This window comes from Lolium perenne, chromosome 6 (assembly GCF_019359855.2).
Source record: "Lolium perenne isolate Kyuss_39 chromosome 6, Kyuss_2.0, whole genome shotgun sequence".
In the NCBI taxonomy this organism is placed as follows: Eukaryota; Viridiplantae; Streptophyta; class Magnoliopsida; order Poales; family Poaceae; genus Lolium; species Lolium perenne.
In genome coordinates, this window is record NC_067249.2 from 164,168,752 (window position 1) to 164,186,449 (window position 17,698).

Here is a 17,698-nt window from a genome sequence, read left to right on the forward strand (position 1 = left end):
CCTTTGCCTTTGGCGGCTTCGATTAAAGCTGAAGTGCTTCGCTCATCTTTGTCTTCTAGCTCCGGAGAGCATCTTTGACCAGTCCTGCCGACGTGCTACAGTGTAGCCTGTACCGGTACTCCGGTACCTCCTTAGCCGGTTTCGGTATCCCCCTCCTGGGATACCGGTACGATTCACTGAACCAACCTTCGTTATCCGGAATAACCTTTAAACCGGTACTTTGATGGCTCAACCATCCGGTTTGGCATGCCTTTGACATACCGGGGGTCATCCCCCCAACAGTTGGCCTATGATCAAAAAGGATTTTTTATGATCTCTGTAATCAGTTCCATCAGGGTACCTTTGTTTGCAAAGCATTAATAATTGCTTCATCACCTTAGTACCAAAAAAACAAGATGTTGTCACCACCAATGATTATAGGCCAATCTCTCTCCTTCATTGTACACTCAAGTTGTTGACAAGCTTCTGGCAAATAGACTTCAGAGAATCGTCATGCAGCTTATTCATGAGAATCAATATGGCTTCATTAAATCTAGAACAATTCAGGACTGCCTCTCTTGGGCTTATGAGTATTTGCATCAATGCCACAAGTCAAAAATATTCTTAAATTGGATTTTGAGAAAGCCTTTCACAAGGTTGAGAATAGTTTCATTCTGAAGGTTCTTGATGACCCACAAGTATACGGGATCACAACAGTGTTCGAGGGAAGTAAAACCCAAATTTATTGATTCGACACAAGGGGAGCCAAAGAATATTTATAAGCATCAATATATGAGTTGTCAGTTCAGCTGCACCTGGAAATAGACTTGCTCGCAACCGTTAATCAGTATTAACAGTTTTATAGCAGTAGTGAAGTAACAGTACTAACGAAATAAAAATAGCAGCAATAGTAATTGAAGTAGACAACAAGATTAAAATACTATATGCATAGAGATGGATGAACAGGCGCTGCATGGATAAGATAATTCATATAATAAGAAAGATGTGGGAATTTACATGTAACAATGACAAAAGCATCCAAGTACTAAGTAATCATAGACGTGTGTTCCTATTTTAGTCATACGTGCTCGCAAGGAGAAACTTGCACAACATCTTTTGTCCTACCAGCCCGTTTGCAGTAGGGCCTCAAGGGAATCTACCGGTAATTAAGATACTCCTTTTAATAGAGCACCGGAGCAAAGCATTAACAATCTGTGAACACACGTGATCCTCACATCACAGCCATCCCCTCCGGTTTTCCCAATTGCTGTCAATTTGGGGCCTCGGGTTCCGGACAATGATATGTGTACACAACTTTCAGGTAAGATCCAAAACAATAATTATCCTCGTGAATGAATAATATGTTCAGATCGAGATCATGGCACTCGGGTCCAAAGACAAGCATTAAGCACAACAAGTTGCAACAATGTTAAAAGTACTAGTAATGGATACTAGGCACCATGCTCCTAACAATCTTATAGCTATTACATGAATGAACTCATCTAATCCCGACCACCCCCTACAACCTACAGTAGGGAATTATTCACACATGGATGGGGAATCATGGATGGTTGATGGAGAGGCATCGGTGATGATGATGGCGATAATCTCCTCTAATTCCCTGTCCCGGCAGGGTGCCAGAACGGAGTTTCTGGATCCCGGATTGGGGTTTCTGGTGGCGGTAGAGCAGCGGAACTCTTTCTGGAAAAACATCGAACCCCCTCTGTTTTTAGGTCAGAGGCTTAATATAGCAAAGAGGAGGGGTTGAGGTCTTGAGGAGGTGCCCGAGGTGGCCACACCACCACTAGGCGCAACCAGGGGGTGGCCCGCGCCTAGGCATGATGTGGGCCCTCCGTGGCTCTTCTCCGTCTCGTCTTCTGGCTCCGTGAGTCTTCGGGTAAAATTTGAACTTTGCGATAATTTCGGAAAATTTTCCTGAAAGTTGGATTTCTACACAAAAAATGAGACACCATAGCAATTCTGCTGAAAACAACGTTAGTCTATGTTAGTTGTATTCAAAAACACACAAATTAGAAGGAAAACAACAACAAAAGTGTTCAGGAAAGTAGATACGTTTAGGACATATCAACTCCCCCAAGCTTAGCTTATTGCTTGTCCTCAAGCAATTCAGTGACAATTGAGTGCGATAGAAGAAACTTTCATGAACCCATTTGCTTCATATGATGTATATATCCTCACTATATGATCAAGTACTTAGGCAATTCATAATAAGAAGTATGCTACTAAGGCTACTCAATAGTCATGCAAGCTATGAAAATATACCAACACAATAATAAGCAACATGAAACATAAGTATCTGCAGGATTGCAATGCTCATAATATGATATGATGAAGTGGTATCTTGCTTGCCCTTATTTATGGAGCAAAACATAAATGCCAAGGCAACTCTGAAGTTTAAGAGAACACTAGAAGTAGAAATATCGAAAGATACAAGCATCACAGTTATACCATAATTAATCTTATTCTGGGACAAGCATATTACACTAAGAATGACAACTATGCTTTCTAGAAGGTGCTCAAAGAAAGGATGGTGACTCAACATAAAAAGTAAAAGATTGGCTGCAGAGGAAAGCAAAGATTACTCATGTGCTAGAGCTTTTTATTTTGAATAAAATAGAGGTGTTGAAAATATATTTTGAGAGGTATGTATGTCTATGTCAACGAATGGTATCAAATTATTTATCATCCTTTCATGTTTAATGGCTTCAAGAGCGGCTCCCATAGAGAGAACAATAAATTTCCTCTTTTCCCATGCTTGAACAAGCTAAGTTCATGATTTCTCAAGCCCATAGTGTTAGGAGATTTATTTGATTATTTGTTTATTTTATATTTAGTGGGTTGGGCACCCGCTTGCCTGCTCTTTCAGCAATATTAGGGACTAGCAAATTATGCATGCTATTCAAGGCGTGAAGCCAAAATAAACATGAAAGAGACAATAAAGCATCCAACACTTCCTCATGAGCTAAAACAGGAACACAAAATAGGTAATAATTTTTGAAGGTTTTAAAGGTAGCACATAAGCAATTTACTTTGGAGTGGCGGTGAAATACCACATATAGGTATGTATGGTGGACACAATGGGCAAACTTTGGTTTTTGGAAGTTGGATGCACGAGTAGAGCTCATACTCAGTACAATTGAAGGCTAGCAATAGACTGGGAAGCGACAATCAAGAAAGCAGCAACTGTCATAATCATGCTTACGATAGAACAAAATTAACAGAAGCATAAAAGTAATACAAGGACTCTGAGGAAAAATAAATCATCAAGGCTTAATTGATTTTTGTTTAGTCTTATGCATGTGTGAGAATGTGCCAAGTCGATACAAATGAAACATTCAGAAGAGGATACCACAATGTCATACCGTTTTATGAATAGAGCAATGCAAGCAAACATCTATATGACATATTACCTACTACTAGTAAATTGGAACTAATCATAAGATAGCAAAAAATACTAAGCATCATTAAATAACATGCACCTTACACGAACAAACTAAGAATGTCCACATAAATGAGTATATGTACAAAAACAAAAACAAATAGAGTTCTTACCAGCCTCTCACCACATCTCGAATTGTCATAGATTATCATTATTGCCTTTCACTTGTGTGGCTTGAATAATACGAAATGATAACCAAGATCCAATGGAGTCACGGTTGACTGTCGAACTCTGCAGCAAGCATTACAAAACCGAAGAAGAATAACAAATATTTTTGGGTTTTTGACTTTGAAACAGAAAACAAAGCAAAATATTTTTGGATTTTTGAATAGCTAACCATAACTAGAAAATTAAACCAACTAAAACTTAGAAACTAAATAAGAAAATGAAGAGAAACAACAGAAATAATTTTGGTAGTTTTCGACTATGAACGAGTCAATCAGCTAGATCTACTTGCGGCAAACGGCACCTTCCTTTCAAGTACCCGCTGTTGATGCATCGTCGGAGTAGGAAAGGGAAAGCCCTCGAGCTCTAGCCAAGTATGCCTGCAGTCCAGACATCTAGCTTGCTAAAATCCCTGGTTACTACTTGGAATATAGATAGGGCTATCATTTTGATCGTAATAATTCATTCGATATATTCTCATTGCCTCAAGATCAAGTCTAGTGGTTCCGCAAGGGTAGCAAGTATGAAGGAAAGTAGAAATAAAACAAGAACAACAAAAGAAAGAAAGCGAACATGGATATACAAATGCAAATAGTGGCAAAAAACAGAACAACTGGTAAAGATCTATTATTTAGAAAATCCTATGTTGCTCAAATCGAAAAGTGCAAAACTAATGAAAGTTAGATAATAACCCGGGGAATACGCTCAAAAAAATTTCAGATCAATCTGACGTTCGGGCTGAGAATAATAAGTTTTTTGGTGGCAGCACATAATCTATTTCGGGACATCAACTTCCCCAAATCTTACCCCCTTCCTATTAGAGGCTATCCTTGGCACAAAAACGAAATAAAAAGGATAAGGAGAGGTTATTACAAAGGTAACAACTTCCAAGACTCAATAAATAAAAATTACAGAAATAAACCGAACAAGAACAACAACAAAAGAAAGGGAAACATGGATATACAAAGTTCCGACAGAATATGATGTATCGATGAGTGAGATGTCGGTGTACCTCCCCACAAGCTTAGGATTTTGGCCTAAGTGGAGATCAATCCCAGGAGGGCCAAGAAGTGGTGCCTCCAAAATACGACGACGAAGCACCTTCGTCCTGATATGAACTAGAGGACGCCCCAGTGTAATGCATGATGTAGTCATCAGAGGGCGCCTCCTCCTCCTCCTGGGGCTGGGGGTCGTGCTGCCCATGGAACCCAAGCGGACCCAGCTACTAGTACAACTCCTCCTGAGCGCGACCACGACTTCCTGCAAATACTGAACAAACTAGGCTGCGGCAGGGGGACTTCTCTTTCATCTCCATCAGTAAATAACATTCTATAGACTAGACTTCCTGCACAAGAGTCAGCAGTAAAAAATTGATGGACTTTCATAGCAGCAAGATCAAGTCTTTGTGGTGCTAACAATACATCATTGAGATCAACAGGAAGATCCAAGGCAGCCATAATACGGGAATCAATAATTTCTCCATAGATGAGTCCTCTAGCAGCTAAGCGACGAGCAATGAGAGAACCAAGGTTGTACTTAGTAATCTTATTGAGCGCAGTAGCTAGAAAAGCCAAATGATAATGAGAAATATTACTGGTCTTTTCCCTACCAAGAATACTAGTGGCAAGATAATAAGCAAAGTATCAAATGGCTGGGAGTTGAATGTTCCTTATCTTTCCATGCTAGGTTATGTGGTCATCATCATTTGTCACCTCTCGGTAAAGCTCCAGCGGATCAGTGGGTCGATCTTTAATCTTCTTCGTTGTCCCAAACATAGCAATACCTATGATACCACAAAATCTTGACAAGGTCATAGTAATAGGCCTATCATAGATTCTAAATGCAATAGATGGCTTGAAGGCAGAGTTATAAAAGGTAAAACTCTCAACAAAAGTCTTAGTGAGCATAGAATATTGGTCACTCTCATCATTCATGTATGTAGTAAAACCAACCCTGCTAACAAGAAGCAAGAAGTCCATATAGATCCCTGCATCTCTCATAAAGTTAGTACACGGGAAAGTGGATGGATGTGTGATACGTCTCCAACGTATCTATAATTTCTGATGTTCCATGCTTGTTTTATGACAATACCGACATGTTTTGTTCACACTTTATATCGTTTTTATGCGTTTTCCGGAACTAACCTATTGACGAGATGCCGAAAGGCCAGTTGCTGTTTTCTGCTGTTTTTGGTTTCAGAAATCCTAGTAAGGAAATATTTTCAGAATCGGACGAAATCAACACCGAAAGTCTTAGAAATACGCGAAGCTTCCAGAGCACCGGAGAAAGGCCAGAGGGGTGCCAGGGGGGCCCCACACCACAGGGCGGCGCGGCCCAAGGGGGGGGGGGGCGCCCCCTATCATCTGGGCACCCTGTGGCCCCTCCGACTCCGACTCTCCGCCTATATATTCGTCCCTGACCTAAAAACATCGACCAGTTTGACGAAAACAGAGAAAACCATCCAGAGCCGCCGCCATCGCGAAAGTCCAATTCGGGGGACAGAACTCTCTGTTTCGGCACCCTGCCGGGACGGGGAATTGCCCCCGGAGCCATCTCCACCGCCGTCTCCACCGCCATCTTCACCGCCATAGCTGCCTCCATGATGAGGAGGGAGTAATTCACCCCCGGGGCTGAGGGCTCCGCTGTAGCTATGTGGTTCATCTCTCTCTTTGTGATCAAGTTGAATATTATCTATGTGCTACTCTAGTGATGTTATTAAAGTACTCTATTCCTCCTGCACGGTGTAATGGTGACAGTGTGTGCATCCGTGTTAGTACTTGGCGTAGGCTATGATTGTAATCTCTTGTGGATTATGAAGTTAACTATTGCTATGATAGTATTGATGTGATCTATGCCTCCTTCATAGTGTGATAGTGACAGTGTGCATGCTATGTTAGTTCTCGGTGTGATTGTGTTGATCTATCTTATACTCTAAGGTTATTTAAATATGAACATTGAATATTGTGGAGCTTGTTAACTCCGGCTTTGAGGGTTCGTGTAATCCTACACAGTTAGTGGTGTTCATCATCCAACAAGAGGGTGTAGAGTAGTCCTGTTATGTGATCATTGTTGAGAGTGTCCACTAGTGAAAGCAGGATCCCTGGGCCTTGCTTCCAAGCATCGAATCTCCGTTTGTTTACTGTTTTGTTGAATGTTTACTCGCTGCCATATTTCATTCAGATTGCTATTATCACTCATACTCACTCATATTACTTGTACCTCACAATCTCTTCGCCGAACTAGTGCACCTATTGTATTAGGTGTCTTGGGGACACAAGAGACTTCTTGCTTTGTGGTTGCAGGGTTGCTTGAGAGGGATATCTTTGACCTCTTCCTCCCTGAGATCGATAAACCTTGGGTGATCCACTTAAGGGAAACTTGCTGCTGTTCTACAAACCTCTGGTCTTGGAGGCCCAACACTGTTGATACGTCTCCGACGTATCGATAATTTCTTATGTTCCATGCCACATTATTGATGATATCTACATGTTTTATGCACACTTTATGTCACATTTGTGCATTTTCTGGAACTAACCTATTAACAAGATGCCGAAGTGCCAGTTCCTGTTTTCTGCTGTTTTTGGTTTCAGAAATCCTAGTAAGGAAATATTCTCGGAATCGGACGAAATCAACGCCCAGCATCTTAGAATCCCCAGGAGCTTCCAGAACACCCGAGAGCCGCCAGAGGGGGGCCACAGGGGCCCCAGATGATAGGCTGGCGCGGCCCAGGCCCTTGCCGCGCCGCTGATGACCCACAAGTATAGGGGGTGTATCGTAGTATCTTCGATAAGTAAGAATGTCGATCCCAACGAGGAGCAGAAGGTGTTGACAAGCAGTTTCGATGAAGGATTCACTGTAAATGCTCACAGACAAGTATTCAGGGGGTTTTGATGTAACAGTTGAATAAAGTACGAGTAAGTAAAGTGCGAGAGTAACAATTGCAGCGAGTGGCCCAATCCTTTTTAACACAAAGTACAAGCTGGTTTGTTTACTTATAATGACCAAACGTTCTCGAGGACACACGGGATTTTAGTCTAGTGCTTTCGCTACATACAGCTAAATAATCTTCATTGTTATGATAAGTGTTGTGTGGGTGAACCTATGCTAATGTGCCGCCCTTCCTAGGACTAATACATACTTGTGATTATACCCCTTGCAAGCATCCGCAACTACAAGAAAGTAATTAAGAATAAATCTAACCACAGCCTTAAACTCTGAGATCCTGCTATCCCTCCTGCATCGATATACCAATGGGGGTTTAGGTTTCTGTCACTCCGGCAACCCCGCAATTAGCAAACGAATACAAGATGCATTCCCCTAGGCCCATAAATGGTGAAGTGTCATGTAGTCGACGTTCACATGACACCACTAGAAGAATAACACCACAACTTAAATATCACACCATTGAATATTACTCAACCATAGTTCACTACTAACATTTAGACTTCACCCATGTCCTCAAGAACTAAACGAACTACTCACGAGACATCATATAGAACATGATCAGAGGTGATATGATGATGAATAACAATCTGAACATAAACTTGGTTCAATGGTTTCACTCAATAGCATCAACAACAAGTAGAGATCGATACCGGGAAAGTTTCCCCTATCAAACAATCAAGATCAAACCCAAATTGCTACGGCGGTGACGGTGTCCAGCGGTGATGATGGCGGTGATGATGGTGGAGATGATGATGATGGTGATGGCGATGATGTCCAGCTCGATGACGGTGACGATGGAGTCGATTTCCCCCTCCCGGAGGGAATTTCCCCGGCGGATTCCTGCCCGCCGGAGAGCTCTTTTCTCTCTGGTGTTCTCCGCCCCGCAGAGGCGGTCAGCAACTCTTCGCGAGGTACCCTCTGTGGCTTAGGTTTTCGGGACGAAGGATTTCGCGAAGAAAAGGAGGCGAAAGGGGTCGTGGGCCCCCCAGACCACATGGCGGCGCGGCCAGGGCTTGGGCCGCGCCGCCCTAGGGTGTGGGCCCACCCTGGGTCCTCCTGGCCCCTCCTTCTGGCTTCCTTCGTCATCTTGAAAAATAGGATTTTTGGTATAATTTTCTCCCATAGTTGATCTTCCGAAATATTGCGTTCTGACGGTGCTTTTTCCAGCCAGAATCCACGGCTCGTGCTTGATCCTCCAATAATGATGAAACATGCAAAATAGATGAAATAACATAAGTATTGTGTCCCAATATGAAATATATCAATGAATAACAGCAAATTATGATATAAAATAGTGATGCAAATTGGACGTATCAACTCCCCCCAAGCTTAGACTTCGCTTGTCCCCAAGCGAAACTGAGCTCGATAGACAGGACCACATGTTTATGGAGTGAAGAGTCGATAAATAAAATACGGACAAGAAGCATCATATTCATTCACACAGGACATTATAGTAAACAACCTCTTATAACTCATCTTGAAACAAGTATAAGGTAATCACAAGTAAAGGTGCATAAGAAATCATAATTAGTGATGGCAAACTTCGTTCTTGGTCAGAGAACAATTAACAGATTATATTTATCTCATTGAGCAGCGCTCTCATGTTAAAGTTTATAAGGCACAACTTGCATACTCAATCATAATGGTCTTCTCATGATCATTGATAACTTGCAAAGCTATATTCATTCAGATAAAACTTGTACTAAACAAGGAAGAATAAAAGACATGATGTAGCAAATCACAATATAATGGTTTGATCACAACTACTCAAATGCTTGCTTGAGATGGAGGGAAATAGGTTTACTGACTCAACATAAAGTAAAAGACAGGCCCTTCGCAGAGGGAAGCAGGGATTAAATCATATGCTAGAGCTTTTTCAGTTTTGAAATCATATAGAGATAATAAAAGTAACATTTTGAGAGGTGTTTGTTGTTGTCAACGACTGGTAGCGGGTACTCTAACCCCCTTGCCAGACAACCTCCTAAGAGTGGCTCCCATATTATTTTCATTTTGTGTGGCACTCCTTCCAACCTTTCTTTCACAAACCATGGCTAACCGAATCCTCGGGTGCCTGCCAACAATCTCATACCATGAAGGAGTGCCTTTTTATTTTAGTTTTATTATGATGATGACACTCCCCAACCTTTGCTTACACAAGCCATGGCTAACCGAATCCTTCGGGTGCCGTCCATCAATCACATACCATGGAGGAGTGTCTATTTAGTTTAATTAATTTGGGACTGGGAATCCCATTGCCAGCTCTTTTTGCAAAATTGTTGGATAAGCGGATGAAGCCACTAGTCCATTGGTGGAAGTTGCCCAACAAGATTGAAAGATAAAACACCACCTACTTCCTCATGAGCTATGAAACATTAACACAAATAAGAGATACTAAGTTTTGAATTGTTTAAAGGTAGCACATGAAGTATTTACTTGGAATGGCAGAAAATACCATGTAGTAGGTAGGTATGGTGGACACAAATGGCATAGGTTTGGGTTAAGGTTTGGATGCACGAGAAGTATTCCCTCTCAGTACAGGTCTTTGGCTAGCAAGGTTAATTAGCAAGCATAAGAGTCGAGGGAAACAAACAAATATACATATGATAGAAACAATCATGCATCTTCCTTGTAAGCACAAACAATTTTAACTTCAGAATAATAAGCTATGAGCTAACAAGAAAGACAATGAAACAACTACATGTATTTCTCTTTTCTATTTAAACCTCAAAGTGTTGTTGCTATTGACCAATGCTAAGTTTGCCAAAACCAAATAGATTTATTCAATGCTCCCAAAGTGATACCAATACTAACAACAAGGTGAATCATATAATAGAGATTGCAAACTAGAATAAGATGTGCAATATGTAAATGATAAGACTTCTCATTAATATTCCATAACGATAACTCACACCAAGGGATACATAGATAACCAACTAAAGGAGAGATACTTCCAAACGCAACCCATCTTATATGATAACTTCCCTACTCATGATATGACACTACTTGACAATAAAAGTAAAAGGTAGTGATGATGTGATACCGCGGCACTCCCCCAAGCTTGGAACAAACCAAGGGGATGCCAATACCGATGACGAATTACTCCTGCGGAGATGGTGGTGATGAACTCCCGTCATCAAACTTCCAAGGAAGAGGCTCTCCATCAAGAAACGACATCTTGGTCTCGGGAATCCTGAAACTAGCAGCACGGCTTATGTATTTAAACCTGTTTTCATACTCACAGTTATGATTCTGAATGTCATATAGTTGTGCTTGGAGCTTGTTGGTGGTGTCGTGAAGTGAGAGGATGTCGCTCCAAAGCTTTCCAGTTTCCTTCTCATGTTCAGCAATGAGTTCGGACACAATCCTGTGGAAGATATCCACCTCACGCTCAGCCATCTTCTTGTATTTGAAAACCTCCTGTTCTAGCTTCTCCATCCTGTCTTCCAAACTTCCTTCTCCTTTAGGACCCTGGACATCCTTGACCTGCAGTTCTCCTTCAACGAGCAGCAACTCCTTGGGGTGCATCCTCAGCTCCTCCATGTACAAGTTGCCAACACCCTTGCTGGAGCTGTCCTTCGGAGTTTCCGACGAAGACATGATGGCCCTAGATCCGAAACAAATCCTGGCAGAAACAGCTCGAAACAAAACACGTCGAAAACACGATATACGGACTTCCAGGGGTCTGGGGGATTATATAGCAAAAAAATTCTCGACAAAAGGAAAGCACCAGATCGAACCAGAGTCGGAAAGGGGCGACGGGGCGGCCAAACCATAGGTCGGCACGGGCCCAGGCTTGGCCGCGCCGGCCTATGGTGGCGCCCCCTCGTGCGTCCTTTCCACTCCGTTTCGAACTCGTAATTTTTCATATTTTCCAAAAACAGCAAAAATATTGTTCGGAAAGTAAATTGTGTACTTTTCATTACCAGTACTGTTACCTATTCAAAGTCGAGTTCTGGCGGACTGTCAATTTGCCCTTTGATGAAAGCTTCCGGTGTTTCCACTTGAATAATATCAACATCAACATTATAGGAATCACCTGAGATATAATGCTTGAGTCTTTGTCCATTCACCACTTGCGTAGCATTGCCTTGGAGAGAGCTAATTTTGATTGCTCCTGAACGATACACCTCCTCGACAACATATGGTCCTTCCCATTTCGAGAGTAATTTCCCTGCAAAGAATCTGAGACGAGACCGATACAATAGGACTTTATCCCCAATATTAAATTCTCTTTTGATAATCCTTCTATCATGCCATTTTTTAACTTTCTCTTTAAAGAGTTTAGCATTTTCATAAGCTTCACTTCTCCATTCATCTAGAGAACTCAATTGCAACAACCTCTTATCACCGGCAAGTTTAGGATCTTTATTTAATTCTCTAACAGCCCAATAAGCTTTGTGCTCTAGTTCTAAAGGTAAATGACAAGCTTTCCCATAAACCATTTTATAAGGTGACATTCCCATGGGATTTTTATAAGCAGTTCTATAAGCCCAAAGTGCATCCTTCAATTTACTAGCCCAATTCTTTCTAGTTTTATTAACGGTCTTTCCCAAAATAGATTTAATCTCTCTATTTGATAATTCTACTTGACCACTAGTTTGAGGATGATAAGCGGAAGCAATTCTATGATTAATACCATACTTAGCAAGAGTTTTTCTAAAACCTCCATGAATAAAATGAGAACCTCCATCAGTCATAATATATCTAGGCACTCCAAATCTAGGAAAAATAATATCTAAAAGCATTCTTAAAGAGGTCTCACCATCAGCACTTTTTGTAGGTATAGCTTCCACCCATTTAGTAACATAATCAACAGCAACAAGTATATGAGTGTTACCTTCTGAAGACGGAAAAGGTCCCATGAAGTCAAATCCCCAACAATCAAACGGTTCAATAACAAGAGTATAATTCATTGGCATTTCATTACGTCTGGAGATATTACCAACCCTTTGGCATTCATCACAAGATAAAATAAACTTTCTCGCATCCTTGAAGAGAGTTGGCCAACAAAAACCTGATTGTAGAACCTTTTGCGCGGTTCTTTCTCCGGCGTGATGTCCTCCATAAGCACTACCATGACATTTACTCAATATCTCCTGTTGTTCATATTCGGGAACACATCTTCGCATAATACCATCCACTCCTTCTTTATATAAGTGTGGGTCATCCCAGAAATAATGCCTCAAATCATAAAAGAATTTCCTCCTTTGCTGAGCTGAAAAGGTTGGAGGCAAGTACTTGGAAACAATAAAGTTAGCATAATCAGCATACCAAGGACTGTCTCGCGAGCTCACCTTTATTACAGCCAATTGTTCATTTGGAAAACTATCATTAACTTGAGAACAGGATCATAAGCAATATTTTCCAATCTAGACAAATTATCAGCAACAGGATTATCAGCACCTTTCCTATCTACAATATGTAAATCAAATTCTTGCAAAAGAAGTACCCATCTAATAAGCCTCGGCTTAGCATCTTTCTTTGTCATTAGGTATCTAATTGCAGCATGATCAGTATGAATAGTAACCTTTGAATCAACAATATAAGATCTAAATTTATCACAAGCAAAGACTACAGCTAATAATTCTTTTTCAGTTGTAGCATAATTTCTTTGAGCAGCATCAAGAGTTTTACTAGCATAATGAATAACATTCAGTTTTTTATCTACTCGCTGTCCAAGAACAACGCCTACAGCAAAATCACTAGCATCACACATAATTTCAAATGGTAAGTTCCAATCAGGAGGTTCAACTATAGGAGCAGTTGTTAAGGCTTTCTTAAGAGTTTCAAAAGCTTCCTTACAATCATCATCAAAAATAAATGGTACATCTTTTTGAAGAAGATTAGTAAGAGGCTTTGAAATCTTGGAGAAATCTTTAATAAATCTCCTATAAAACCCAGCATGACCAAGAACACTACGAATACCTTTAACGTCCCTCGGATAGGGCATCTTCTCAATTGCTTCAACTTTAGCTCTATCAACTTCAATACCTCTCTCAGAAATTTTATGCCCCAATACAATTCCTTCATTAACCATAAAGTGGCATTTCTCCCAATTAAGAACAAGGTTATTTTCTTCACATCTCTGCAAAACTTTATCAAGGTTTCGCAAGCAACTATCAAAAGAATTCCCATAGACGGAAAAATCATCCATGAATACCTCTACAATACTTTCACAAAAACCAAGAAAAATAGCAGACATGCATCTTTGAAAAGTAGCAGGAGCATTACATAAACCAAAAGGCATGCATCTATAAGCATAAGTTCCATAGGGACAAGTAAAAGTGGTTTTCTCTTGATCTTTAGCTTTAACCGCAATTTGTGAAAACCCAGAATAACCATCAAGAAAGCAAAAATGAGTATTTTTAGACAATCTTTCTAACATTTGATCAATAAATGGTAAAGGGTAGTGATCTTTCTTAGTAACTTTATTAACTTTTCGAAAATCAATGCACATTCTATACCCTACAACTACTCTTTGAGGGATGAGCTCATCATTATCATTAGGCACAACAGTCATACCTCCTTTCTTGGGAACGCAGTGCACAGGACTAACCCATCTACTATCAGCAATAGGATATATAATACCAGCTTCAAGAAGTCGTAATACCTCATTCCTTACCACTTCCTTCATCTTTGGAATTAGACGACGCTGATGTTCAACAACAGGCTTTGCATCATCTTCCATATTAATAGCATGTTGGCAAATAGAAGGAGAAATCCCTTTCAAATCATCAAGAGTGTAGCCAATAGCGCCTCGGTGCTTCTTCAATATTTCCAATAAGCTTAGAACTAATAATAACAGGATATATTTTCTTATCATCTATATGAGCATATTTAAGATTATCAGGCAAAGGCTTTAAATCAAAAACAGGATCTTCCTTTGGTGGCGGTGTTGTACCCAAATCTTCCACCGGTAAATCATGCTTGAGAATAGGTTGGCGAAGAAAAATTTCCTCAAGCTCATCTCTTTCTTTCCTAAAAATTTCACTCTCGCTATCCTCCAAATGTTGCTGCAAAGGATTATTAGGAACAAGAACAATAGATGCACATTGCTCCATTTTAAAATCATTACTAGGCAAATCAGCTTTATAAGGAGTTTTGGTAAATTTAGAGAAGTTAAACTCATAAGATTCACCAGCAAATTTAGTCAAAATTTTCTCTTTCTTGCAATCTATAATAGCTCCACAAGTATTTAGAAAAGGTCTACCAAAAATAATAGGACAATAATCACTAGCAGCAGAACCAAGTACCAAAAAGTCAGCAGGATATTTAATCTTACCACATAATACTTCCACATCTCGAACAATACCAATTGGAGAAATAGTTTCTCTATTAGCCAGCTGAATAACCACATCAATATCTTCAAGTTCACAAGAATCAATTTCGTGCATAATCTCCGTGTAAAGCTCATAAGGAATAGCACTAACACTTGCACCAATATCACATAATCCATAATAGCAATGATCACCAATTCTAACAGATAGCATAGGAACACTAGCTTGTTTGGGTTTATTAGGATGTGAAACAATATTAGAGGCATCTTCACAGAAAATAATATGACCATCCTCCACATTTTTAGTCACAAGATCTTTAACTATTGCAACAGCAGGTTCAACTTTTATTTGTTCTTCAGGTTCTACAGGTTTCTTTTCACTTTTATGAACTGCACTATTTATAACAGAGTACTCCTTCATTTTAGCAGGGAAAGGAGTTTTTTCAATATAAGCTTCAGGAATAATATGATCAGCAGTTTCAACTACAACGCATTCATTAATAGATGAATCAATTTTATCTTTATACGGCTCATGATACTTATCAAAATTCTTCTTTGGCAATTCATAATGAGAGGCAAAAGCTTTATAAAGATTTGCAGCAACTTGAGAATCAAGACCATATGTAGCACTCATATTACGAAATTTATCAGTATCCATAAAAGCTTCAATGCATTTATAATCATAAATTATACCTGATTCTCTATCCTTGTCGTTCTCCCAACCTTCAGTATTTTCTTGGATTCGATCAAGAAGGTCCCTTTTAAACTCTTCTTTGTTGCGTGTAAATGATCCAGAACAAGAAGTATCCAGCAAGGTCTTGTCTTGAAAAGAAAGTCTTGCATAGAAATTATCAATAATAACATTACCAGGAAGCTCATGAATGGGGCATTTGAGCATTAAAGACTTCAATCTCCCCCAAGCTTGGGCAATACTCTCACCATCATGAGGCCAAAAATTATATATGCGATTCCGATCCTTATGAATTTCACTTGGAGGATAGAACTTAGAATAAAACCGGGGCACAATATCATTCCATTCAAGAGAATCCCCATTATCCAGTAATTTATACCAATGCGCCGCCTTACCAGACAGCGATAAAGAGAATAGTTTCTTCCTCACTTCATCCATAGCAATACCAATAGCGCTTCACTCTCCGGCAACGGCGCCAGAAAATAGTCTTGATGACCCACAAGTATAGGGGGTGTATCGTAGTATCTTCGATAAGTAAGAATGTCGATCCCAACGAGGAGCAGAAGGTGTTGACAAGCGCTTTGATGAAGGATTCACCGTAAATGCTCACGAGACAAGTATTCGGGGGTTTTGATGTAACAGTTGAATAAAGTACGAGTAAGTAAAGTGCGAGAGTAACAATTGCAGCGAGTGGCCCAATCCTTTTTAACACAAAGGACAAGCCGGTTTGTTTACTTATAATGACCAAACGTTCTCGAGGACACACGGGATTTTAGTCTAGTGCTTTCGCTACATACAGCTAAATAATCTTCATTGTTATGATAAGTGTTGTGTGGGTGAACCTATGCTAATGTGCCGCCCTTCCTAGGACTAATACATACTTGTGATTATACCCCTTGCAAGCATCCGCAACTACAAGAAAGTAATTAAGAATAAATCTAACCACAGCCTTAAACTCTGAGATCCTGCTATCCCTCCTGCATCGATATACCAACGGGGGTTTAGGTTTCTGTCACTTCGGCAACCCCGCAATTAGCAAACGAATACAAGATGCATTCCCCTAGGCCCATAAATGGTGAAGTGTCATGTAGTCGACGTTCACATGACACCACTAGAAGAATAACACCACAACTTAAATATCACACCATTGAATATTACTCAACCATAGTTCACTACTAACATTTAGACTTCACCCATGTCCTCAAGAACTAAACGAACTACTCACGAGACATCATATAGAACATGATCAGAGGTGATATGATGATGAATAACAATCTGAACATAAACTTGGTTCAATGGTTTCACTCAATAGCATCAACAACAAGTAGAGATCGATACCGGGAAAGTTTCCCCTATCAAACAATCAAGATCAAACCCAAATTGCTACGGCGGTGACGGTGTCCAGCGGTGATGACGGCGGTGATGATGGTGGAGATGATGATGATGGTGATGGCGATGATGTCCAGCTCGATGACGGTGACGATGGCGTCGATTTCCCCCTCCCGGAGGGAATTTCCCCGGCGGATTCCTGCCCGCCGGAGAGCTCTTTTCTCTCTGGTGTTCTCCGCCCCACAGAGGTGGCTGTAACTCTTCGCGAGGTACCCTCTGTGGCTTAGGTTTTCGGGACGAAGGATTTCGCGAAGAAAAGGAGGTGAAAGGGGTCGTGGGCCCCCCAGACCACATGGCGGCGCGGCCAGGGCATGGGCCGCGCCGCCCTAGGGTGTGGGCCCACCCTGGGTCCTCCTGGCCCCTCCTTCTGGCTTCCTTCGTCATCTTGAAAAATAGGATTTTTGGTATAATTTTCTCCCACAGTTGATCTTCCGAAATATTGCGTTCTGACGGTGCTTTTTCCAGCAGAATCCTGGCTCCGGTGCTTGATCCTCCAATAATGATGAAACATGCAAAATAGATGAAATAACATAAGTATTGTGTCCCAATATGAAATATATCAATGAATAACAGCAAATTATGATATAAAATAGTGATGCAAATTGGACGTATCAGCCGCCTTATGGTGTCGTCGCCTCGTTGACCTCCTGACGCCGCCTCTTCGCCTATTTAAGCCCCCTCGACCTAAAACCTCGATACGAAAAAAGCCACGGTACGAGAAACCTTCCAGAGCCGCCGCCATCGCGAAGCCAAGATCTGGGGGACAGGAGTCTCTGTTCCGGCACGCCGCCGG